Source organism: Grus americana, chromosome 9 (assembly GCF_028858705.1).
Source record: "Grus americana isolate bGruAme1 chromosome 9, bGruAme1.mat, whole genome shotgun sequence".
Taxonomy (NCBI): domain Eukaryota; kingdom Metazoa; phylum Chordata; class Aves; order Gruiformes; family Gruidae; genus Grus; species Grus americana.
In genome coordinates, this window is record NC_072860.1 from 8742398 (window position 1) to 8769182 (window position 26785).

Here is a 26785-nt window from a genome sequence, read left to right on the forward strand (position 1 = left end):
AAGGTTATTAATTATTATTTTTGTGAAATAATATTACAAGGTCCATGTCAAAATTAGGGCCCCATAATGCTATACACTCCACATACCTGCAGTTAGGTGCTTTCAGTGCCTTGAAACATTCAAAATATATTTTTTAAGGAAATTAAATTAGGGCAGAGGTAGAGGAAGTGCAATGTTAGCAGTTGCAATACTCTAGGACACTTGTCACTAGCATTTATTAAATAAAAACCCTCTGTGAAACTCTCTATCCCAAGTGCCATTAATCCACACAAAGTTAACTGGCTGACCTCTTGTGCACAGCACATTACAGAGGTTTCTTGAGGCAGGATTTAAAGATGGAGATGATTCTGACTTTTCAGATCACCCAAGGAAGAGCATTCCTTTTTGGTATGGACAAATTGGCAAGAACCAAGTTAAGTGGATATTCCTCACGCTGAAATACGTGGTGGGAGGATATGATTTCACCTGGACCACCAGAAAGCAGTCTGTCTTTAGATAAAAACAAGAGCAGTAAAAGTAACACATTTCTATTAACGGAAGAATCACAGCCTGGTTATGGTGACTACGGTGGCATGGTCCCTGTGGCAGGCAGGGCTGGCTGTCTTGGGGACAGCCCTACTTTGCCCATGCGACTTCTCCTACTAAACGTGGGTAGCGAAACTGCACTATGACCTCCGCAGGTTTTTCTCCCAGCACTCCTTAATGGGGGCTTTCTCCTACCTGTCTTCCCCCTCCCTTCCGCAGCCAACTGGGGCTATAATGCTTTGGCACAGAACCAGCAAGGTAAACACTCTGCCAAACGTCAAGATCCTCAGGAAGAGTCAACACAGGCTTATTCTTCCTTCAGTTCTGTGATCAAAACTTCCACAGGGAGACTGATAAGGCAAGCGGACTGTTATTGTTAAACACAGCAAGTACATACGGGGTAGATTAATCTCCACTTTACTCCAGGGTAACTGATAGCCTGAGTCAAGTTAGAGAGATAGGAAAATGAGTTTCTTTCTTTGCTTAATATTACATTAAGTTTCTTGTTCATCAGAACAGAAATGCAGCTCATAAGGGAAAAAAACTACTTATCCATAACTTAAGGAAGGGGATATATGACAAGTGGTAAAGTCACAGGAAAGGGTGGAGAGCACAAATATCCCATCAACTGAAGAGAGGAAAGTTTCTAGTGAATGCACAGAAAGTTGCTTGAAACTGGAACCACTCTGAAGCAGAGACATTTTTGAAGGTCAGAAAGGACTGCTTTTGCCCTTTCTTCTAGACTGCACCTCGAAGCACTGAGAACATTTGTTTTTCCTCCCTCCAGTCATCTTCATTAACTGAATTTCCTCATATGCACAGTCCTCTGCAATGTTGTACCCGTTAGCCACAGGCTCTTCCCTGGCTGAACAAAGACAGCTCAGAGGAGCCCTGCAGTTCCTCATCCTCGCAGGTAAGCGGAGCCCAGCCCAAGCTCTTTCAATAACAAAGCCTTTGCCCTGGGATGCCACGGCTTGGTCTCTTTCTGATGCATTTGCTAGTGATTTTCTGCCATCCTTCTTGTCCCTACACTTCTCCTTCCACCCTTTTCCAGCTCCTGTCCTCCAGCTATCCTTTACTGGAGACCAGGGAGACTTGAAGGGGTTGCACTTTGCCCTGCCCCAGCAACTGCATAGGTAAATATCAGGGGTCCTTCCTCAGAGCACGTAAGAGTCCATATCACGGGCTCTTTTCATTGTGCACCAAGGCCAGGGCCAAGGACACCCTGCTTCTTTGTAAAATGGAGACCCAGGGGAGAGGGGGGAGCGGGTAAGTCAAGCTCTCATTGAAGTCAGTGAGCAGGATCAAACCACTAATCTGGGTAAACAAAATACAGAAAATTACATTGATTGTAGATTGGCTTTAACAATGAATAATTGTGCTTTGATGTGCACATAAATGTGATAAAAATCAAGGCAATATATTCAAAACAAAAGAAAAGGAAAAACACAAAGGGATATTTTACAACTAGGCTCCATTACCATCTATCCTAACGAGATTAAGTAGTAATTGCTGTGTCAAGAAAAAATATAGTGGGCTCAGTGAATGAAAGATCATGATAGGATCCCATTGTATTATAGGCTCAGGTCTAGCTGGAGAGCAGTGATGGGATTTTTCCAGCATTGCACAACCAATTTTTTTTTATTTTTTATTTTTTTTAGTATCAAAGCCCTTTCCCTGGAAATGTAATTCTTAACAATAAAAGCATTCCTCTTTAAACGTATCTGTAAGCTCTGCTGAAGCTAGCTGCAAGCTTTTCATTCTTTCACTTTAGTACAAAAGTATCTTGAAATGAGTAGTGTTTTTAAGCAAGCTTTTCTGGCCTGTTTTCTTACTGACGATGCAAGGGTTTCTAGTAGTGGGGTTTTTTTTAAGGTATTGCACTTGATCATCTCAAAGTCCAAACTTCAGTATCATCTAATATTAATGAATAATGGATAAATATAGTAGTTTGATAAAGTTATCTGAACTTGCATTGCCCTGAATGTAATACAGGTTTGTTTAGGCTCACAGGCTTCAAAGAGTCTTTAAGAACCACACACCAATATCACACTAGAACTCAATAAAAATTAAGCAATTATGCTTTCAAAGTATCTTTGAAAGTTTCTGCCTTAATACTTTCTTGGACCTATGCACTGAGTATAAGGTGAATAAAGAACAACAGTTGAATTGATACATTTGCTATACCAAGAGAATATTGGATTTCTTTGTCATAACATCAAATTGCATTAAGATAAAAATAGCAAGTCTAGAATTAAATAGCAGGTAGAAGTAATTCACTTCTCCTCCTTGATCTCTTTGTTACTGAAATCCTTTAGGCAGGTGAGAAAATAAATTGGAACTTTCTGAGACACTTCCAGGTAGAATAATCTATTCCACTGAAGGCTTGGCGATAATATTAATGAGTGGTGATGTTACTTACATCAGTAAAGTAAATGTGTTTTGACAGTAATGGAACGATCTCTCTGGAACGTGGTGATGGACACTAGTTGTAAAGCTCACCTTAAGACATTCTAACAGCCCATTTGTTCAAATCCTGCATGTTGATACAGTGTCAGCGCAATGTAAATGTGGAACACGTTTCTACCGGTAGCTAGCTTCAGGCAGCAGGAACAGTTTGGAACAGAAAGGCCTGAGGAAAACAAAGAGAGCTGAGCTGGTGCAAAAGATTAAAACGGAATTTAGGTTTGGCCTTCCTTATTTAAGGGACCAAAGCAAGTAAGCTTCAGAGACAAAAGCAAACAGAAGAGGAAAGAAGCAGAGACTGCTTCTTTTGTTCTATTAACTCAGCTGGCACCGATGAACTCGCCCCTCTCCCATTTTCCTGCTGGCTGCCTCTAAACAACTGTACTTGACAAATTACGTCAGCAAGTCAAATCTCATGCCTCATGCATGAGGCTCCATCATTAGATCCAGTACAGCTGCTGCAGGTTTTGTTCCCATCTGCTCCTTGCTAAGGGTCCATGAGACAACAGCCTCTTCACTGCCATAAGCAGTGGTCTGCCAAGGGCCACCACGCTGCATGGTGTCAAGCCCAGCACTTCAGGGCTATGAAATGCCACATGAAAGAAAACAAGTCTCCTTGTTTCTCATCATGGTCCCTTCCTCATCGTGTGACCATGTCTGCTCTGTTGTGGGAACCCACCTGTGGAATACCACCTCCAGCAAAAACAACCATGAGTGTCCTCTCGGGGATCTGCCTCACCGTATCGACATCCCTTCCAGGAGCTGCTGCATTAGCCGTCCTCCCTCTCACAGCTTTAAAAAGCAAGACTTACAAACTGCTGAAGTTACTCATCACAGACTGCACCAGAACACCAACAGCCAAGCTAAGCACTCAGATTATAACAGTGCCCTAAGTGCAATTTAAAACACAACAAATTAAAACACCTTCTGGCTTATTCATTTTAAGGTTGGTATTTCATGATCAAAATATCACAGACAGACTAAAGAACCAGTGCACGTCCAGTCAGCAGTATGGTACAAGGTGGGTGAAATACGCTAACTGCCACAGTTGACCCAAGCAAGAACTGAAAAATTGTTAGGGAAAAAACCCAACAAACAAAACCCCCTAAAGATTCAGGGTCGTGATGACGACTGTAACAAAATAATATATATTTTTGGTTATCCTAAACATTCTTAGTTGCTTATATACTTTTCCCTAAGACACTTACATGATTTTCTATTTTTATGCACTGGTAATTGGAGTTTATGATTTACATATTACAGTGCAGTAGAATCCAATTACAGCAAATCTACAGAGAGACTGTATTTATTTCAGGAGAAGATACTGAGGAACCATGTCAACACGTAGCAACATAATGACCTGCTCACTTTCTGGCTTTCATGCAAAACATTGTAATGATTAGGTTTCAGACACTGCACGAGGATACTTAAGGATGAGCTATAAAACCATTCCACATCTGTGTTTGTTTTATTAGCAGAACCATTTCTGGGAAAAACAGGAAAGCAAATGCTGATCCAGCTGCTAATTCTGGATAACTCTTTTATGTCACTAACTGCATTACCATTCTTGTAATCCTTTCTCCATCTCCTCCTTTCTCCATTAAGTATAAATTTCTTGTCATTTCCCCCATCAGCACTGAGTACAATTATAACTAATGTTAATTGCATAGGGTTTATATTCCATGTAAGCTCAGTTATGGAGAAGATGGTTTGTTGATGGTAGACTGACAGACAATATATAATAAAAGAATGAATAAAAAATAGACAGTTCACATACATTCTGGGACAGGCCAGGATGGAAGAGAGTAAAATACATTTTTTTACAGATAACCACTCAGTTTATTGATAAAATGATCACAAGTGACAATCACCTCAATCTGAGTGGAGCTGCTCACATGCAATTGCTGCTCAGGACCACAGCTATTACTGGAGCTCATCACATCCAGACTCCAAAGCTCTGTTTCTTACTGGACCAGCAAATGCAAGTCACCCTGTATGCATAATTTTATGCAGGTAAATTCAACAGGACTATTAAATCTGCTCTGAATTAAGATATGCTTAGCTGACTTTCCGATGGACTTTGTGTGAACTGAGATTACCAAAGCTGCTGAGAAAACATGGGGATCCAATACCCCAATTCATTTTGAAAACTTTAGGCTAATGACCTGAATATTTCAAATCTTTCCTTCCTTGTGAATCTGCTGTCTTCAGGAAAATATTTTCACATGCTACTGTTACATTTTTTACACCCCTCTCATCCTTCTTCCACAAAAAAAGCTGGTATGATTGTTCTTGAGTCAGTCATTGTAATAAGCTTGTGCTTGATTAATTAATAACCCCAGTAAAGGGTAATCAAGGAAGTATGCTACTCCCCCTCCCCTATTTGAAAATTGCAGTTCAGCATCGGCTGACTGCAGAGCCAGATTGAACAATGACACTTTGAAGTCGATAACTCTCTGTGCTCTATTCCAGAACAGCAAAATTAATCACGTTACTTCTAAAAGCTCTGTTGTATCTTTAAAGTATCAGAAAACATACGGTATTGTGAGAAAACTAAGTGCTGTTTCTCTGTCTCTGCCAGTAGCTTCCCTTTCAGTGTATTGATAAAATTAAGGTCCTGTAACAAAGAAGGGAAAGGAGCATCTGTGGCAGGATTTGCTAGCACTCGTGAACAGCTGCGTGCACTCTAACTTCGTATACTTTTCCCACTAAAATTGTGCATAACTGAAAGTGATGCAAATAACAACGAAGCTTGCATTCGGGGAGACTGTAATATCTTTGTAGACAGATATATTTTTTTCTCCCTGAGACTGATGAGAAATGACTATACAATACAAACCTGCTTCATTTCTATTACAAAAAATCAAAACCAATGCTGCCAGCTAACCATTAACTGAAAAATAATGAGGGCTAATGAAATAGCAAGAGTCCAGATCTTTCAGTGCTCAGACAGGTCTCTTAAGGGAACTGAAAATGAATTAGCCTGAGTTTGACAGCAGAAAAAAAGGCACCTAAGACACTGGAAGGTGGGGACAAGGCTGTCAGAGAAGGAATAGAGAACAGATTGACAGACAGCCTTATATGAAAAAAAGTAATTTAAGGGTTAGAGAATAACTCAGAAAAATGTTATAATAGTTAGAAATCATTTTAGACAAGTAGTGCTAAGCAGACTCTTTTATTCCAGCATTAGGCCTATTCAATGGCCCTGTATCATCACGAAGAGGGTCAGAACAGATGATCATAACAGTCCCTTCTGGCCTCAAAATCTATGACTTTATTAAAACCATCCAGACTATATGCTGCTGCAATTCTGTGTTCTGTGTAACTCGGTGAGAATTCTTCCTTTTCTGTGTTATATAAAGCTGATCCTACAGAATTAATATCCCACTCCATCTTTTTGCTGGTACATAGGTAACACGATGGTCCCAATAACTGAGCTTGGACCTCCCAGCTGCTTAACATAAAGGTTCAGCAAAGGCTGTGGAAACTGATACAAGGAGCTGTGGGCTATAAGCACTTAACCTCAGGACCCTCTGACGTTAGCCGTGCTTTGTGCATGGGATTGGACTAGATTAGCTCCAGAGATCCCTTTCACCTGTGTTTTTCTAAGTATATTAACCAACACCTCAGCACAGGAGCAGCTAAATAAAGTATATAGAATCATAGAATCATAGAATGGTTTGGGCTGGAAGGGACCTTAAAGATCATCTAGTTCCAACCCCCCTGCTGCGGGCAGGGACACCCTCCACTAGACCACGTTGCCCAAAGCCTCATCCAACCTGGCCTTGAACGCTTCCAGGGATGGGGCCTCCACAACCTCTGTGGGCAACCCGTTCCAGTGCCTCACCACCCTAACAGTAAAGAATTTCTTTCTAACATCTAATCTAAATCCACCCTCCTTCAGCTTGAACCCATTACCCCTTGTCCTGTCACTACACTCCCTGATAAACAGTCCCTCACCAGCTTTCCTGTAGGCCCCTTCAGGTACTGGTAAGCCGCAATTAGATCTCCCCGGAGCCGCCTTTTCTCCAGGCTGAACAATCCCAACTCTCTCAGCCTGTCCTCGTAGGAGAGGTGCTCCAGCCCTCTGATCAGCTTCATGGCCCTCCTCTGGACTCTCCCCAACAGCTCCATGTCTCTCCTGTACTGGGGTCCCCAGAGCTGGATGCAGTACTCCAGGTGGGGTCTCACAAGAGCCGAGTAGAGGGGCAGGATCACCTCCCTCGACCTGCTGGTCACGCCTCTCTTGATGCAGCCCAGGACACGGTTGGCTTTCTGGGCTGCAAGCACACACTGGCGGCTCATGTTGAGCTTCTCATCAATCGATACCCCCAAGTCCTTCTCCTCAGGGCTGCTTTCAATCCATTCCTCGCCCAGCCTATAGCCACGCTTGGGATTGCGCCGACCCACGTGCAGGACCTTGCACTTGGCCTTGTTGAACTTCATGCGGTTCGCACGGGCCCACCTCTCCAGCCTGTCAAGGTCCCTCTGGATGGCATCCCTTCCCTCCAGCGTGTCGACCACACCGCACAGCTTGGTGTCGTTGGCAACCTTGCTGAGGGTGCGCTCGATCCCACCGTCCATGTCGCCGACAAAGATGTTGAACAGTGCTGGTCCCAGTACCGACCCCTGAGGAACACCACTCGTCACCGTTCTCCACTTGGACATTGAGCCGTTGACCACAACTCTTTGAGTGCGACCATCCAGCCAATTCCTTATCCACCGAGTGGTCCATCCATCGAATCCATGTCTCTCCAATTTAGAGACAAGGATGTTGTGCGGGACAGTGTCAAATGCCTTGCGCAAGTCCAGGTAGATGACATCAGCTGCCCTTCCCTTATCCACCGACGCTGTAACCCCATCATAGAAGGCCACCAAGTTTGTCAGGCACAATTTTGCCCTTAGTGAAGCCGTGTTGGCTGTCACCAATCACCTCCTTATTTTCCATATGCCTGAGCATAGTCTCCAGGAGGGTTTGCTCCATAATCTTGCCAGGCACGGAGGTGAGACTGACCGGCCTGTAGTTCCCTGGGTCTTCCTTTTTACCCTTCTTAAAAATGGGGGTTATGTTCCCCCTCTTCCAGTCGGCGGGAACTTCGCCAGACTGCCAGGACTTCTCAAATATGATGGCGAGTGGCCTGGCCACTTCATCCGCCAGTTCCCTCAAGACCCGCGGATGCAACTCGTCAGGTCCCATGGACTTGTGTACCTTCAGGTTCCTTAGATGTTCTCGAACCTGATCTTCTCCTACAGTGGGCGGTTCTGCATTCTCCCAGTCCCTGCCTTCTGTGACCTGGGCAGTGTGGCTCAAGCATTTGCCAGTGAAGACTGAGGCAAAGAAGTCATTGAGTACCTCAGCCTTCTCCATATCCTGGGTAACCAGGTCACCCGTTTCATTCCGGAGGGGACCCACATTTTCCCTCATCCTCCTCTTATCACTAACATACATATAGAAGCTTTTCTTGTTGTCCTTGCCATCCCTGACCAGGGACTTCTTCTCTGGCCAGGGACATATACTTCTCTATTTGACCTGAAAGTGAAATCACTCTCTGCAATTTTACTTCTACATTTATTCAGAGCTGACCCAACCTGAACAGTTAAGTACCTCTCCCCAGATAAAGTCTGGTCAAGATCCAAAGGCAGACAGAGCAGCATGCCAGTCCTCTAGAAGATGCCCCTTTCACTAGCCACATTCAGAGCAGGTCTAAGGAATGAATCCTTCACAAAACATATCTGTAATGCCTTTGTTTTAAAAACAAACATGGTCAGAAGAGAGGTAGTACTGCTGCCATCTGTAGTTTATATGGCAGGTGAGTGGTTAGAGCACTTGCAGGACTTGGATGTTAAGCCAAGATCTCACATCTCCTAGGAGAGTGCTGTAATCCCTGAATGACAGACTGAGAAAGCTTCATTCCCACCCCAGAGGCTGTGGCACTGTGCAGAAGGAGACGGCGCAGTTCATGATGTCAGAAGACGCGCAGGGTGGAGCAGGGTCCTGTTATCAGGCCTCTTAATCACTTGGGGCAGAATCACACATTTTGATGCTTGGACTTGAATGGTCGGTGTGAAGAGGAAACAGGAACCGGGGCCAGGACATGTGGGAAAACTGCCCTGGTTGTTCTGACCCTATTGCAAGGACATCTAATAAACCTCTGTCACAGAAGTCTGTCATTTTTAAGAGAACTGGGGGGTAGGACAGCAGGAGTTCAGAAAACAGAAAAAGTATGAGTCTTAATCTACCTTACATTAAAAACACTAGGTAGAACCAGGTGTTCTGATCAGAGCAGGCTCTGGTTTGGATGGAGGCGCGTGCAAGGAGGCATATATGTTCAAATTAACAGATCCTCACTAGTGCAAGTAGCTGTTTGAGAACAGACCGAGGCCTTGGAAGGATCAGCTCAGCACCTTCCAAGAAAAATAAATGGAGTACCAAACAATACAGTGCATACAAATCTCTTGGATGAGACCTGAGAAGACAAAGAAAGGCAGACCCTTTCAGCTTAACCTCTTGTTGTACTTTTGATTAGACAAGTTTACATTGATGTCTTTGGTTAATAATATGTCCTCTCTCACTAATGGGGCTCCTTCACTGCTTTTTAGTGCCTACAAGGCACTGCATTTCAGTGATGTGTGCAGCATGTGCTCATAAAATGCCTTACTGTCAGTTTGATTAAGAAATTATACAGATACATAGGGCTACTCCTTGTTTATGATGCATACCACAGTCCAACTCTATCTGCATCTGAGTCTCTGAATTCCTTAGGAACAGCTGGGATCATTAAATAAAGCTCAGAAACCCTCTTGCAGCGTAGAGGGAGCAAAAAAGAAAACTGAGTAGGTGTAACCTTCGTTCAGAATTACTGCCCCACATTATGGCTATTTCAGTAACTCCTCTACCCATTGCAGTTTCATGCTTATTAGAAAGGTCACGCCAATAAGCTCAGCACCTTTTATTCAGATTCATAGGTCAAGCCATCTTAGACAATTGAGAGTCCGCCTGCATAATCTGCTTGAGTACTTTATTATGATTTTGTATAAAGCTATCAGATGTTGCTCCTGAAGAAGATTATTGCATTAAAAAACTGAAATAAAAACCTAACTGTTCTGTTTAAGCACTTAGACACCTGCATGAGATTGTTACTTCCAATAGTTCTTGGAATTAGCTGATACTGCCATATCCTCTGCTTGGGAGTTTCCAGCTAAGGGCTAGTGGGTATCCCATCTTGGCATGCACAGTGTTTCCAAGGTCCAAATGTACAAGCGGAAAAAGTGCTCCTCCCTGCTGTGTGTTCCAATAAACTGGCAAGGTGATTTCAGTCATTGTTTCCTTCTAACACAAAAAACCCAAGGATTTTTACAGAAGGAAAAGATAGAGCAGAAGACAGGACACACAATTTGCCCTGTCTATACTGCACTTGTAAGAGAGCTGCAGAAGGAAGGTGAAAGCATTAGTGAAAGCATTACAGTGATCCACATATGGTGCTGCTAGGACCATGTTAGAGGTTTTCTAGAAAGCATTGCTTGCCAGTTGTGCAATGCACTCAGTGCCTTCTCTGTAAGGCTTGCAATAATTTCTGGACCTGACATTGTTGAGATTCATAGTGTGTAAAAAAAACAGAGGAAAAAAAAATGGAAGACAAGAAACAAAAGACTTGGTCTATCCATCGTTTGCAGAAATGGTAGAAAACTCCATGAACTTCCTGGGGTTTCCAAATTTCCTCTGAAGGAAGGACCTGAAATACAAGCCAACTCATGCAGATGAGGTGTACCAGCTTTCCCCAGAAGGTAATTTCTACACGCAGGGTACAGAACACGCACCCCAGAGTGATTATTTCTCCTCCTCCCTGCTCCTCTCTTTTTGGAGCACAGCCATGCCTTGCCCTTTCCAAGAGAGTTTGCAGGATGCCAGTACAGACTCAGAACAGCATTTCAGCCAGAATAGGACGTATGGTAGATTTGAAATTCACTGCCAGAAGAAGGAAAAAATGAAAAAGCCAGGATTATTCAAAGTTATTAATTTTGCCTCATGAATACAATTACTAATTACTGGGGGAGGGGAAGAAAAGAGTGAAAGAAAATCAATTATTATAAGCCTGCGACATGTGGGTAGTTTCCTCCCTCACAATTAGAGACTGCCTATGCCAATAACCTGCTCTGGCATTTGGGTCAGCTGACACATAGTTTGAGGTTAACAAATGTCAGCATCTGTTCTGGCGTAAGCAGTTCTCCTTTTCATCCTTGGCCAGGCGCTCCCAGCCCTGCACCGTCCCCACAGCTGCCATACTGCCACAGGTTTTGGAGCCCTGTGATGATGCAGTACAGGGCAAGATGTTTTTAGTCCAGATGATTCCCTTATCTGCTTCACCAGGCAGCCCTGCAAACAGTGGCATCAGTACAATCATGGGGGATAAATAAGATAACTAAATTATTATTTGTGGGGGAAGGAAACAAACAAAAACACCAGTTACCAGGGAACAACCCTAGTTTTACATGAGGGAATTGCTACCCCATTTTTCTTCTTAAATGTTTATGTTGAAAGTTTTTAATGAATACTGAAGAAGTTTCATGTTAACAATTCCAGGTCATTACATTTGATCTTATTACTGGGAAGCACATCCACCAAAACCAGAGCATGCGTCTCCGTAGCAAAATACACTGAAGTTAAGGGGTAGTTCTGAGTCACTTGTTTTCTCCCTTAAAAAGACATTTGTTTTAACAGGAAGATAAAACATTATAAATAATGCAGCACAAATCTTCAGTGAGGGAAAGAATCAATGCAAAATCTCAGATAAGGTCTGCAAATAGCACTCGTGTGCATCAGGGCCAAGTCCCGCTTGTTTTTACACAACAGCCTTATTGACAAAAGTAGGATTTCACCTGTGAGAAAAGGGGATTCCAGCTCTTCATTTAGAATATCTATAATTAAGTTAGTAGCAAATTATATATAATTACAATTTTATTGTCTTTGGACATATCTATCATTACAGTTATCCCTGGTGGACTCAGATTCCAATTTTCAGCAACCTCAAGCCCTTTCAGTGCTCCTTTCAGACTCTAACAGCAGCAGGACTGGATTCATGTATAATTAGAGATAATAACGCAACAGGGCCGTGCTAGAAGTGGGACCTGCATGTTTGTCCCTAGGCCAAACTCAGCAGGGAGAACCTCACGTGGACAGAAAGCTCTTCTGAAGGATACCAGGTGTTGCAAATAATAAAGTCCCAGGTAAACAGCACAGACTGAATGCTGCCCTTCAGGTGAAGGCACTATGAAACTAGTGGGCATCACACATGCACATCTGTGGACAGCATTAGGGTTTTTTTACAGTGCCACAATACTGAAATCATGGGGGGGCTCATGAACAGACTCCCTGGAACTAAAATGAGAGTCAAATGAGGACAAAGTAGAGAAGAGTTCTTTTTTTAAAACTTGAAACCACTAATTCTAAAAATTAAACTTATGTATCTATGATAAAAAAACTTCAAATATTTCAGAGTAAAACCTTTTCATAGAATATTAATGTTTAAAAGTCTTCTGTGATTATTTCCACTAAATAAAAATACCAGAAAAAACATCTCCACCTGAAATAAGTTCTGAAACATCATAAATAATGAATTCATGGTGCTTAATGTTCTACCTTAATATAAAAAGAGAGGAAATGCTAATGATGCAAGTTCTGGTCTACAGATAAAAATACAATCTTGCTAAAGTAGTCTGTGTTTCTCTATCAAAAGTACATGTGGCTCTGTGCTAATTCCTGTTCTTTCTGTTAAAAGAACAAAAACATGATTATTGTTAGAATTTATTTCTAAATAAAGATGAGCTGCTAGAGATGCAGGATGTTCAGCAAACCACATTTCAGAAAAGAATTCAAATCACACTGCTTTCATAGCCTTTTTTTCCCCTCTCAAGTTAGCTTAGACTGACAAAATATTTCCCAAGACAACACTGGAATACAAGGTGATATTTAGTTAGATCTAACTCCATCAGAGCTGGCATCTGCTTCCATTCACTTTTGCAAAAGTGCTAATGTGCGATTTAACCTTAACGTACAAAGCAAGGTGCTTGCATGGCATAAGCTCTGGAACAATGTTTAGAGACAGTGAGGCTGATTTACAGTTAAACAAAACACCAGAGAACCCAAACTGGTCTCCCCCCTGGGGCATTACTGGGTAACCAGGTTTTTGACGGTTAGCATTTGTACCCACAGATTCACCATCTTAAGAATCTGGTTCCAGATGGTTTTGTACATTGTACTTCAGACTACCTTATTTTAAAAATGTCTCTTTTCCCTTTGAGTAAAGCCTACAGTCACCCGTCAACAGCATGGAAGTGTTCTTTTTTGTGTGCATTTGCATTGTTTAATTTTCTTCAATATACACAACATTCCTCATGCTGTGAGATATATGGGAGGTAAATCAGTACAAGATGGCAGTTCTTTGTCTCTCCTGGAAAGGCAAATTGCTCCTCTCAATTACAGTTTTTCTTCCTCACTGGACCAATACACACAACCAAGAATTAACTTATTGCAGATGTAAACACCATTGTGCATCCCCGGTGGGTTCTCTGCCCAAGTCCCAAGATTTTGGGTTTAGTCACCACCCAGGTATGGAAAGCAGAAGCCATTGTCTCTCACCATCTAATCAAGGTAATAATTACAGGCAGTGGATCTGGAGCTAAGAGGAGGAAAAAGGCTTTTCAATCACTGCCTCTGCATTTCAATCGAAGCCCCATGTTGTACAACACTGGAGAACAAGGTGTAAATCAGCTTAAGAACATAGTTCTGCATTCAATGCGTTGTGGTTTACAGCTCCCAAATGACCTTCATCTATCTTCCTTAGCTGTAGAGGTGTATAATTGAACTAAAGAGAGGCTTGAATAATGAGGTTGAGAGTGGCAGCTCCGCTGCTGTTGCTTAATAGTGTACCAGCCTTGCACTTTGTTTTCTGATATGTAACAAAATACTGTTGTGGGTCCAATTCTTCAGGGTGACACTTGGTGATAGTCCCTCTTTTAAAACAGAAAAGAGTGGGGGGTTGCAGGCAAAAAACCTATAAATCTTTGGCTGTAACTACACTCCCAAAAATACAATTATATGAACCTTTTTCTATTCAATATCTGCTCACAAAAGCTCAGAGAGACAAATTGCAATTATCTGCTCTTCTTTCAGTCATAAAATCTTTCTATTTTTTTGACTTTTCATCTTTCTTGTGAAAGATTCCCCTCTCAGCTCAGAGGATTACAGTGCGACACTTCCTAGCAAGACTTCTGTACTGGGACCTTGCCAGAACGAGCAGAGATGAAGTCTCTGAGAGCAGGCTTTCAAGAAACAAGACCTTGTTTTCAGATTATGCTTTTCGTATATTTATGGGTGCTGGAGTCATCCTTTCTCTCTGTTGGTGAGGTTAACATTAGAGGGCTGCAGTCTTTTCAGCCTTTCTAAGTCCTCCTCACCACTGGTTCATTACTGATAACTACACTGGAAAAAAGGTCTAGCAGTCCAATAGCCCTGGATCAATGCAAGATGTCTCCCCAGTCAAGCGGCTGTTAAAAACAAATGTTCCTCTTGTGGCATTTTTGTTGATTTCATGGACACTAAAAGACTTACTCATGCATTTACAGCACCAATTAAGCAGTCATTCTGCTAACTGCCTCCCTGTTACACCGACAGTACCTCAAGTCAGTACAAGACTGAGGAGCCCAGAGGAATCTGGAGCACGGCTCCCAGATCTCACAGACGCAGCCCCAGAGGCAGCCAGTGTCCTCCGTGGACCCACCTGGTGGGAGCAGGGTGATGGAGGCGCCAGCTCTTGAGCCAGCATGGGAAGCTAGAGAACAGAAGGAACATCGGATGCAGCAACTGACTTCTGGAGAGGCATCTTCCCTGGCTGAAGAAGCGAGTTACAACCTACTTCAGTCATGTTTACATCTTGTTGGGGAAAAAAAAAAAACACTCTTCACTCCCCAAATCACTTCTGCAAGATCTCAGGAAGTGCTGTGGCAGCGTTCCCTCTAAAATCTCCATCAGTCCACCTCATGTCTGACACATACCACAAAAAAGTGACAAATTGTAATGCCTCCAGGATTTTCACTTACATATTATTTTACTCTCCTCCCCTCTCACTTTTGTTGTTGTCTACTTGACAGGGCAAGTTTATTCAGGGTTGTTGGGCTGGCATTTTTCTTTTGCAATGTTCACATAGACCGCAAGAGAGAAGCACTGCCTTTGAGAGCCCCGTAACTGAGCTCTGATTTCTCTGTTTCCTCAGCAGCAAGGCAAGGAGGGTCGTGGAAAACAGCAAGACTAAGTCCTGTTGCCCAGAATAATTCCAGGAGGTAAAAATCATTATGGGTTTTTTAATGCAGCAACATTTCCTGGAGTGAGAGGCATATACACTTGAGAAACACAGAGTCACAAGGAAAGTAAACCACTGGCCTTTCGGATATTCCATGGGGAAATCTGCCAGGCAAAACTGGACTTCAAAAATTAAAATATATTTAATATATAAATGACTCAGTCTGGCTTTGTAGAAGTGACCATTAATTCCTAAAATACACAGCTTTGACAAGAAAAAAAATTGACTTATCAAATTTATGGTTTTCCTGGCTCTAGTATGTCAAGTTGCCATTCTACCCCATGCTAAATACCTCCAAGAATATTAAGTGGTCATCATGCCCATGTAACTTTATTGTACCTTGTAGAAGTAAGCTCCAGGTTGGCTTCACTTGACTCATATGTGATATTTTTCTTTAAAGTAAAATAGTGGCACTAAAGGCTGCAGGTGTATGAAGTTGTACTCTATGAAGTTGTAAGTGAAGTACTGTAATATATAAATGTTTAGTTTAGATTAAGTAATAGTAAATTAAAGCCTTTAAGGGCAGTCTGATGTAAGTACTGACTTAAAAGAGTAGTTCTGCTTATTTTAATAGGCTTTTGTTTGCAAGCACAGGTTGCCCAGTGTAGTCCTAAGTCTTATCTAAAAACAATTCTGAGAAAACTTCCCTCTTACTGAGGACCTGACGTAACAGTTTTGTTAAGGCTGAATTTTTCCCCTTCAGAAAGGGCACCATCTCTGTGTTAAGTTTTAAATGCATTAAAGAAAGCTGAGCAAACATAGAATGGCAAGAGTTACAGCTACTTCTTCCCTGTAAGGCAAGTTGACCGATGCAGCAAAGGCTGGTATCTCATTTGTGATATGGGATGTGGCTTTGCCACAAATCTGAAAAATCTCATTAGAGAGAAAGTAATAAAGGTGGTAACACTGTCCCTTGGGATTCTCGGCCTTTAAGTACAAGAAACCTGTCTAGAACGAATAAGGTAGGAAGTATCCATGACTTTTTCAATTTCACATCTCCAGTACCTGCCTACATTGGTTAAAAATAATACTGCACTCCGAGCCTGATGCTCTCCTTGCATTTACGCTGACAACTGACTCTCCTTTATAGGAAAGCATTACTGGACATTATTTTTCAACACACTAGCACTGACACACCTGGTGTATCTGCCCGGGAATGATGAAGAAACTCAATTTTCTGTCTAATGGCTTATGTTACCATAAAGAAGTGCAGAGGTAAATTTTATTTACCTTTGGATATCTGCTTGTGAGACAGATTCTGTTCTCAGCTCTTCCCATGTGAGTTTGCCACAACACCCTTGACTCCAGCTCAGTGGGGTTACTTGGGATGGACACCAGTTCACCTGAAGTACTGGCTGTGCCTGTGGGCTGCTTCCCATCAGCCTACAGCCTGTGGAGGACTTCAGAGAAATGAGCAGAATAAAACCTCCCATCCCTTCCTTCGTCACTACCACCACTTGTGATGATAGCCACCAGGCTCAGACACTGTAAATCTCACAGACCACAGTGCATTTCTCAAGATAATCTGTCCACACAAAAGCACTGGAAAGCAACTGCTCAGTTGAGGCACATTTGGTTTTGTGAGACTGTGCCTTGCACTCAAAAATAAGAGAGAAAGACTTTGGTATCCCTCCTCCCCCCAATGCAGAAGGACCTCAGCATTTTCCAGAATCCCAGGCTTTGGAGACACTGAAATTACCCCAAATACAATGACACTGGGGAGGTTTATGCTCTCTGAGATGAATAAATTACAGCCACTAACTTATTACACATTAAGTTTTAGAAGAGTCTTAATTGGTCCAGTTTACTACAGTTCCCTTGAACTAGGTGAAAAAACCTGAACATTTACAAAGGATATAATTCTTCCCTTTCCTGACAGAGGCAGGAGGACAGCATGCATGGAGAACCTGAATCACGAAATGGGAAAACGCTTTGAATTTGCAGAATCCAGGCAGGTATTTTGTTGATCTGACTTTGGTCCTTGGGAAGTCTGTCCAGCTGCAGCAGGCTCAGAGACGTGCTGCACCCAGGGCAATAGGCTATTCTGTTTGCAGCCTGGCGATAAAGATCTTATCAATACAGCACCCACATTCAGCACTTCAGCTATACAGGTCACCTTAGTAGGTAAGACGGGAGGAAAAGGGGACTTGAATTCTAGCAGGCAACATCCGCTGATCGCATAAAGCAATTTTGCAGCTGTTGCAAGTTGTGCAGACCCGTGAAATCTCAATCAGCAGACTCGCTCTGGCTGGTAAACAGCTGGGTCACTGTCACAGACACACGCATCTTGTTTAGCTGCACCTCACATGAAGATTTTTCATTGTAGAAGTGGCTACCAGAGGCTTGAGAAAGCTTTATACACCCACACGCATGCTTCTTGTTTGCATGGAGAGAACACAGCAAGGGGAATTCTGGTTCTTGCTTTTTCCCTTGCACAGACAGAGACATAGAGGCCATGTCACTGCCCAGTGAGGACTTACAAGCAAAGGCATACCAAAGAAATCTAGTCATCTGTATAGGCTGCAGCCAGAGACAGGAGGCACCTCCTATCACACTGCTCTTTGTCAACCAGCTTACCCTTCTCCGTTCTCACCTCCTGTGTTGCACATCACGGTGAGGTTCTCCTGAATGACTGAGCTGCTTTCACTCAAACACAGCCTGACTGCGACACACAAGTAACTCCTGCCCGCTGCAGCCAGGGCCTGTCAAAGAGAGGATGCGCAGTGGGGTCGGTCACTAGCCTTCCCCTCTCCCAGTTTTCTTTTAAAAAGCCCATACCTACACTTCACCTCTCCCTTTGCTCAGTATTAACACTGAGGAACAGAAGAGCATTCCTCTTCTGGACATCTGCCTCTCACTGGAAGAATCACCAGGATCCAAACCCGAAGCTTCCCATTAGCTGAACCCACTTTCCCTTGGCGAGTGGTGGTGTCCCTTTCAGAGGTGTCCTCTCCTGGGGCTGGAGCCAGGCACCAGGGACTCCCCACACACAGATGAGCTCCCCTCCTTTTTCAGAGTGCTCTCCATGTCTGAGCAGAGCACTTCAAACCCATCAAACAGAGTAAAACATTATTATAAGCAGCCAATACTTCAATCAAAACCACCAAAATCCCCTCTCCATTTCCTGTGGAAAATCTTGTGATTTACTGCAAATAGCTGCCTAGGTATGTAGCCACAAGGGATAATGAGATCTAGTCATCTGAAATAACTAAAATCCCCTCTCCTCTGCAAGGTCATCTATGAAAAGAGCCACTGCCATTTGGCAAACTGATCAAGATTTGCCAAATGCTAAATGCAGGCAACTTGTCAGTCGATCTGTCTGTTTGTTTTTGTGGGCTGGAGACTGTGACTCGAGTAAGGAAGAAAACACAGAAGAACTGTTATATCTTTCCGTAGGAATGCTTTGAAAATAAGTGCCTTTTGGTGCCTTTTGGACCTTTCCAAAGGCAAATAAGTTGCTCCTGAAAGGAAGTACTGTAAGCACTCTCTGATGATTACATTTCATCTGACTCCAAAGGCAGCGTGAACTCCTCCAAAGGCAAAGGACGCACAGCCCTCTCCATCTCCTCTTCACACCACACCACTGAGCATCCGGAGGCCAGACAGGCACAATCCCCCTCACTTCAGCGCAACCACCTTACAGGCAGAGCAACCAACTGAGCGGGTCCACTAGGCTCAAAACACACCATGGATTCACAGCTTACGCATGAGTAATGTGCACATGAGTGGTCTCTAGTCCTCTGAACATCACGGGCTGGTGGAAATGCAGGGAAAAGGCAGATGAGTAACTGACATCATTAAAATCATACTCTGTTGCTCACAACAGTAGATTTGGCAGGTCCGGTTAAACTAATATTCTTCCAAAACTGTTGTGTGGAGGCTTACTAGAAAATTATTTATCTGGGAGATGACAAAATCAAACCACAAAAATAAAAGCAGCTAAAATGGTGCTACAACATTAGGAAAGTCTGACTTACCAAGTACATTCCTGAATTGTTGCAAAATTCAGGAACTGGTAGAACCTCTACAGTTTTACTTAAAGTCCTTTCTTTGTTTGAAAAATCCATAGAAATAGAAAAGTCCTGTGTGCAAATTTCTCAGAGTTTCTGCTTTCCCTAAAACTTCTAAATAATGCTTGATTTGCAAATCACCTTCCCATCTCCACAACATACTTTCAAATCAAAACCAAAGTCCGTGTGATCTTCTTGGGAAGCACTACCATGTCAGCTAAAGTTGCTCTCAGCACTTGGCAGTGTCTTAAGCTGTGCACTTAATTATAGAAGAGAAAAAAATGACTTTGCCTAACGTAGGCGAGAGCGCCACATAGCTCTGCATTTCATTCTAATTATAGAAAAATGAGAGATCTGCATAGCTTAAGTGTGGGCCAGCATGGGGTCCTAATTGTGTTAGCAGGGTATTAAGCTGGACTAACTCCATGTTAAATTCGCTATCTTAAGTCCCTGTATTTTAGTCATCCTCCCTCTTTTCCCCTTCATGTAATTTGAAGACCTAAACTATAACCTTGGAGCATCCACATACAGTTAAATATAATTTCTAAAGAGAGAAAGGACTGAGAAGGGATTTAAATAATTATTTATCCCAATTCTTCATTTCATTTTAAACAGACACTGATCAATTTACTATTTTTTGAATGGATAATTATAGTTTCATGGTAGAGACTTACAGAGCACTTGTAAACATAGCACTAAACTCCCTCCCCTCCCCCCCCAAACATCCCTAATCTTTAAGTATATTCGTATTTCCTTTAATGCAGTTTTTTCTACAATCGGTTGCACTGAAATCTTCTGTTAAGCCCAGCAATGCCCTAACAGGCCCTGATGATGATATTTTCCCACCAACAAGTTTTAGGACAGAGAGGACAGAGCAGTTCTCAGAAATCAACAATGACCTGTTTTTGCTGAGTGTGGATCAAGAGCAAGTCCACCAGAATCAGTGGTATAAATTTCTAATTTATACGCTGCTATAAATTAGAAGAGTAAAGGTCAAAGATTATGAAAAGGTGAAAGTTATCAATTAACTCTCAGCGAGTGATTATTTGTATTACAGTAGTCCTTAGAGGCCAATGGAGACAGACCACCGCTTGTGATAAAAATCACACATTAAGAAAACTGCTGATACAAAGAGCTTAAATGAATTCACCATTATCAGGATTATCCTGTCTGCACTTCTCTTGAATTAAAACTGCAGCAGTTGTGTAGCTCTTTTTATATTTTCTGAATATTTTCTCTTTTAAAAAAAAATATGGACAGTTGTCATGTAAGAACATATTTGTCCCTAGTTCCAGCGTGTCTGTGCTCCAGCACGCCCAAGCTCCCAGCAGTGAGCAGGCTAGCGCAGACCCCAAAAGGAAACCATTTTGTCACATTTATCTAAGAGCTTTCCAGCTGATGTTCACCCTGCCGTAGGTAGACTCTGTGACACACCGTAAATCCATATGCATCAATCCTTTTTCTAAGAAATATTACGATTCAGAGAGTAACATCATACTGTTATGAAAAACAACATGTAATATTAGCATTATTGTGGGAAGCCAAAAAGGAACACTCCTCACACAATATGAACACAGCCTTCGTAGAATGTCACCCAGATATTTTTATTCTTATCCATGCTTCTGGTTAGACATCAGTAACGTTTCTGAGGTGGTGTGCAGAGTACAATATAAGGATTGAAAGTAACCGATCTGAACTGATTGTTCTCTGGGGACTAAGCAAACAACTCTACGGACCAGGCTTTCAATACCAATGATAAAAAGGGCAAACATTTTATTCAGCAGACAAGTTTGTGAAGAGCCTGCCACATACATTTGTCAATTGTTAAAATTTCTCACTTAACAGTTCTGCCTCTCTCAAGTTAATATTTTCCCAGACCAGAGACTGAAAGAATTTAATGATCGCAGAGTCCTTTAGATCGTCTGAGCAAACCAAAATTCTTGCCAGGTAATTGGCATCAGCCTCTGTTTACCAAATGCTCTTCAGCCTATAACCAATAAATGATTAACAAGGAACCTCTCAAGTCACTTTCCAGATGTTGTTTATTGAGACATCCTTGCACTGCAATGACAAATGGGGCAGAAATAAGCAATGCACAGCTTGGCAAGATCCTGCCACTCAGCAGAATATCCCCAAGGCTGAATAATTTGGGTGAACACCACTGTACAAAGGTTAAATCTACTTTCCTTTATATAAACGGAAATGTGTCCCAGCTGGTATTCGTTAGGTTTGAACAACCGAGCACTCGTATTTTCTCAAAACAGGTAGTAACAACAAGCCTTTAACGCAAGAGCAAAGGGTAACACTTCAGTAGCTCTTAGACCGTTTGATGTGCCTAATGCTTTATTCTCTTTTTGCTGTAGAGGAAATCTTAAGATAGCCACAAAGTTTGCTAGAATGAGCTGTGAAAAGTTACACTAATAATGAAAGTGGGAGGGAGGCTATTTTTTCCATTCTTTTGCACCTCATTATACTCCTAAAAATAATAGTGTTGCTATAATGATAATTCCAATACAAAGCAATTTATATGGGACAAAGCTGCATACATACTGCAGTGACGTGAGGATGTCTCTGTATTACCAGGAGTTGGAGGGACCCAAGTGACCACTAAACCCAGTGATACTTGGTACAGTTAAAATGTCAAAATTCATGGCAAGGGCCATACTGGATTAGCATGTATACATATGTATACATGCAGTGCATGTCTGTAACTATTCTATATACACGCAGGGTGACACAGCTCTAACCTCAGAACTATTGTGATGAAAATTTTGAAATCCGTAAACAATTTTTTTCCCAGACTATCAAATGGGAAGAGATTAAAAAGAAATAAAATAGATTGCACACGTGTAGATAGAATAAAGTTTAGCTGACCTCGAACAATAAAACTATAATTGGAACTGATCTAGGGAGGGGGAAAAAGGCACGTTTTAGTGATCAGATTTGTAGGTACAGTGTTGCATTAAGATAAAACGTTGAAATCTACTAGCTGGTTTTGCAAAATTTAAATCTCAGAAGCCTGGAATCCTACAGAAATTTGCATATTTTTCAGTACCTTATGTTAAAATCTAAAATGATTCAGGCACATTTGAATAAGAGACAAAAAGAAGGATAATGAGACCTGTCTGGTTTGGGATTCAATCAAAACCTGGGACCCTCCCTTCCACTGGTCTGTGATTCACTACTCTGCCTCAGACAAATAACAGTAACAGTTCCTGAGATAATGGGTGTGTTTCGTCAGCCAGAAAACAGGAGGGAATAGCAACATAGGCATAGCAAAAAGAGCCTCTTCCTTCCCCTGTCCCACACCCTCAGAACTAATGCTTTGTGTATGACAACGGATGTCCCTTTCCAACCACTACAAGTTCCCTGTGGTGATGCTCTAACAATCCTCACTCTGATTTTCTCCCGTTTCAAATCCCTGCGACCCTATAATAACAAGTAAGACTTGGGGACAGAGAGGCTGGAGTGGTGGGCGAGCATTCCCACTTATCCAGATGCACCATTATTTGACTTGTGTCCCCTGTGGTTTCAGCCATATACTGGCAGTTCCTCACCAATTTCACTGGCACTCTCTAGCCCCAGTGGATTTAGGATTTAGTTCTGCTAATCTCTGGATCCCATATAACATTAGATATTTAGACTGTGATCTCAGGCAAGGATTTGTCCCTAGAGTCATATTGGATTACTAAGCCGCTGGGAAACCAAATAATTAAGGAAATCCATAATGAGGGGTATTAGCTAGAGATGTATTCCATGCCACAAAAAACAACTGAAAGGCACAAAATAATCTTGTTTAAAGGCAAGAAGAATTTCCTTCAAAGTGGCAAAATGGCCACTTCAGTCTGCAGCATCAGCTGGAAGCGGCTGCGGGGTCGGCTGGACTCTACAGCTCAGCTGGGAGCCTGGTTTTCTGGGCTCAGTGGGGAGATGCTGGTAAATTCTCTGCTGCCCAGATTGGAACTGGATAAACTTTATTTACTTGAATTCATTCCCAGCTACACCACTCTCCTGCTGTAATAGCACTGTCAGCTTGCAGATAGACAGTGAACTTAAGGAGGCATCACCCTCTTCAAATCTAACACCTGTCCAGCTCCTGTCCATCCAAGTGTACACCCAGAAATATTAAACTCATCCTGTGTCTGCTCTACCACTGGCTGCACATTTCTTCTCATTCACGCCAGTCCCATGAGGCACTCGCAGGGATCCTGTGTTGAGAATCGGCCCTCCTTTCTCATTTCACTCCTGCAAACAGGCCCCTGGCATAGCCAAGGCCTCCCAGCGCATTATTTGCCTGGTGACCTCTAGATGCTGGAGTTTGATAGGTGATGATTTCACTACAAAGCAGGTAATTGATAAATCAGTTCAGCTTCTTTCCGAATCAGGTACTGACACAACAGCACACCACAGAAGGGCCTGAAAGAACTGTGCAATAATGTATTGATTATAAACAACCCAAGAGCCATTGTCAAAAGCAGCAGGCATTGTTCTTTCCAAAAATCAAATCCATACTTTAACGATCTGTTTTCCCTCATTAAACACTTGAAAGACTTTCTTAGCAGCACTTTTTACTACACGGATGTCCTATTTCATTTTGACACATACAACGTGCTCCTGTCATTCTCTTCATTGTATACTAGCTTGTTTTGTTTACTGTAAGACAGAGATGTTATTTTATGTCATATCTTCTCCTTTGTAGTGCTCATTTACAAATAGAAAAATCCATGTACATCTTTGTCTCATCTGCCTTTAGCAACGAAATCAACCAAAGAAAAACCTCTGAGTAACAAAAGAAAAGTCACACCAGAAAGAAACCGGGGAAAACAGCAGAATTTGGTTGAAAAATATTTGGAATATTCTGTTCTGATTTTTTTTTGGACGTTCGCATTACTCACATCTTTGATGGAAAGGTAACGACTGCAGACAAGCACGCAAGCAGATGTCATCCAAGCAGATCACTTTTCTTTGATGTATTCTCTTAAGCTTATTTTCAGCAATATCAGTTGAAAATGACACTGCAGAAATGTTGACAAAGCAGGTTTCATTTCTTGCCTCACCTAGGACTAGTCATTTCACCTCTGAACAGTTTCATGACCCTTTCAGGGGACTTCAATTTTGCTTACTAACTCCTTGCCTCTACAATGAAAAGTTATTTCCTCTGTAGAAACAGATCAGTGGAAAGAAGGTTCTGGGTTCTATCTGGGAAAGGTAAGTGTATTCGGTGTTAACAAAACATTCATTCCAGTATCAGACAGGACACCTCTCTCTTTCTGCATACAACTGTTTAGTGTTGAAATTCAGGAATCACCATAAGCAAAAAATCCTTTCTCCATGGGAGAACCCCAAGATGCTGGGCTGCAGAAGGCAGAGGTGGATGCGTCTCAGCACTGTGGACCACTTGTCATTTCCACAAGAACTGTGGCTGACTTCAGTAAAAAGCTGTATTGTGAATAGCTTAGCTATAGTAGCCAACACTGACGAGAGAATTTGGTTGATACAGCTGCAGGACGTTTAATATAAACTTGAGCTGCTGCCACCTAATTACCCCTTGTGTATTTCTTGTTTAATGCTCTTAGGATCAAGGGCTATTCCCCAGAGCTCCTGCTGAGATGCAGCCTCCCAAATGTTTTTGAAGTATGCACATGTTGAAACTTGGTACCCACAACCTTATGGATGAAATAGGCTGAAAAAGTACTTTGTCAGCATGAGACTTTATTGACCCTTACAACATATCATGCTATTTTATGGCGATACAAAAAAATATGCTAATTGGGAAATGTATATAGCACAGTCAATAGAGTTACGATAGAGTTAGATCAGTATAACCGAGATCATGGTCTGGTCCATTACTATTAATTATTTCCAGTAAGTTTGGTTTGTGTGTATGAATACATTACCGAACACAGCTTTCTATTTGCTCTGACTTTACGTGCAGTGCACATAGTTAGATCTGGCAGAGAATCACAGATACAAAAAGAAAGGCTGAATGAGAGCCTGGGAGCTTCTGGCTCTGCTACCCGTTCATCGTAGAGCCACATGGAAATAGCATAACAGTCTTTGTTTATGGATTCAAAGGCTTTTCCTCCCCATATATGAAACACAAAGACTTTGAATTATTTTCGACCACTCCCACAGCTGTTTCAGAAGAGAATTAGGTAATGTTTGTAGGGATCTTTGAAAACAAAGCCTTGCATAGGTGCCGAGTGCTATCTTTATTAGTTTCATAGGCAGGTCTGCAGTAGAAAAGCCCTAATAATTTTATTGTGCATTCCTGCACGTTAACTCTTCACTCCCATTTTTTCCTCACGGTAACATAGCTGTTCACACTGCCCTTGTATTCACTGACTTTCCTCAAATAACTGAACAAACAAAGTGGCAGTGTTTGCCACAGTCCCAAACCCCTCGGGTTTACAACCTACAAGCAGACTGGCAATGCTGCCTTGAAATGATTCGCTTTCCACAAGCACCCCAGAGAACAGATTAAGCCAGAAGAAAGGAAAACTGAAAACCAACATCCGTTAGTGCTTTTTTTATTTCAAAGTGTTTGAGAGAGTGAGTGGAAGGAAGGAGTCTAAAGCTCCCAAACTACACTTTAAAGTATTTTACTTAAGTGTCAAGGACCAAAGCCCAAATGTCAGCTCTTCAGGGCTTTTTTCATGAATCACTGCAAATAGAGCCTGAGACAAGAAGAGGAAGACAGTAAAGAGATGTTAGGAAAATTCTCATGAGTTTTGCACCGCTTTTCTCTCTTTTCATGATTTATAGACATACCAGAGCATGCTTTTAAAAAAGTTCTGATTTGGTGCACTATTTGCAAATACTGTTCTGCTTATTACTGTAATTAACCACTAACTCCTCCTCTTGGAATTTGCCTCAACTCTCCAGTCTTAGGAGTTAACTATGTGGATATTTCCTAATAGCCTATTGCTAACAGTGGGAAAGTGCTCTACCTGATGAGCTTCCCATTGCCCCCTTGTGTTAAATAACTATAACTGGCTTCATTTTACCCTCATACACACCAAAAGCTGGAAACACTAGATCCTGCTGCCATTCTGATGTTAAGCAGTACTCCACCCAGGAAACAGATCTATTAAAATCAACATAAAAATGAAGCAAATCAGCACCACTGCTGGGATTTAGCTTTTTGGGTCACAGAGAACAGAAAGCCATGCCAGGAATGAGGCTCTGCTAACAATGGAGAATTCAAGTCTCTTCTTCCCAGGGAGCATGGACAGCTCTCCAGGTCTTCCAGAGAGCTCCTATGGCCTAAAAGGCCAAGGACAGAGAGACTTTCAGCTCTGTTCCCATGATATGGAGTCATTAGTTCAGATGGGAGCGTGGTCCAGTGTTGCCAGCTCCTGCTCTCATCACTACGTGGGGACACAGTTACTCAAACTAACCTTACTACTGCAGAAGCAAGAGTCAGTT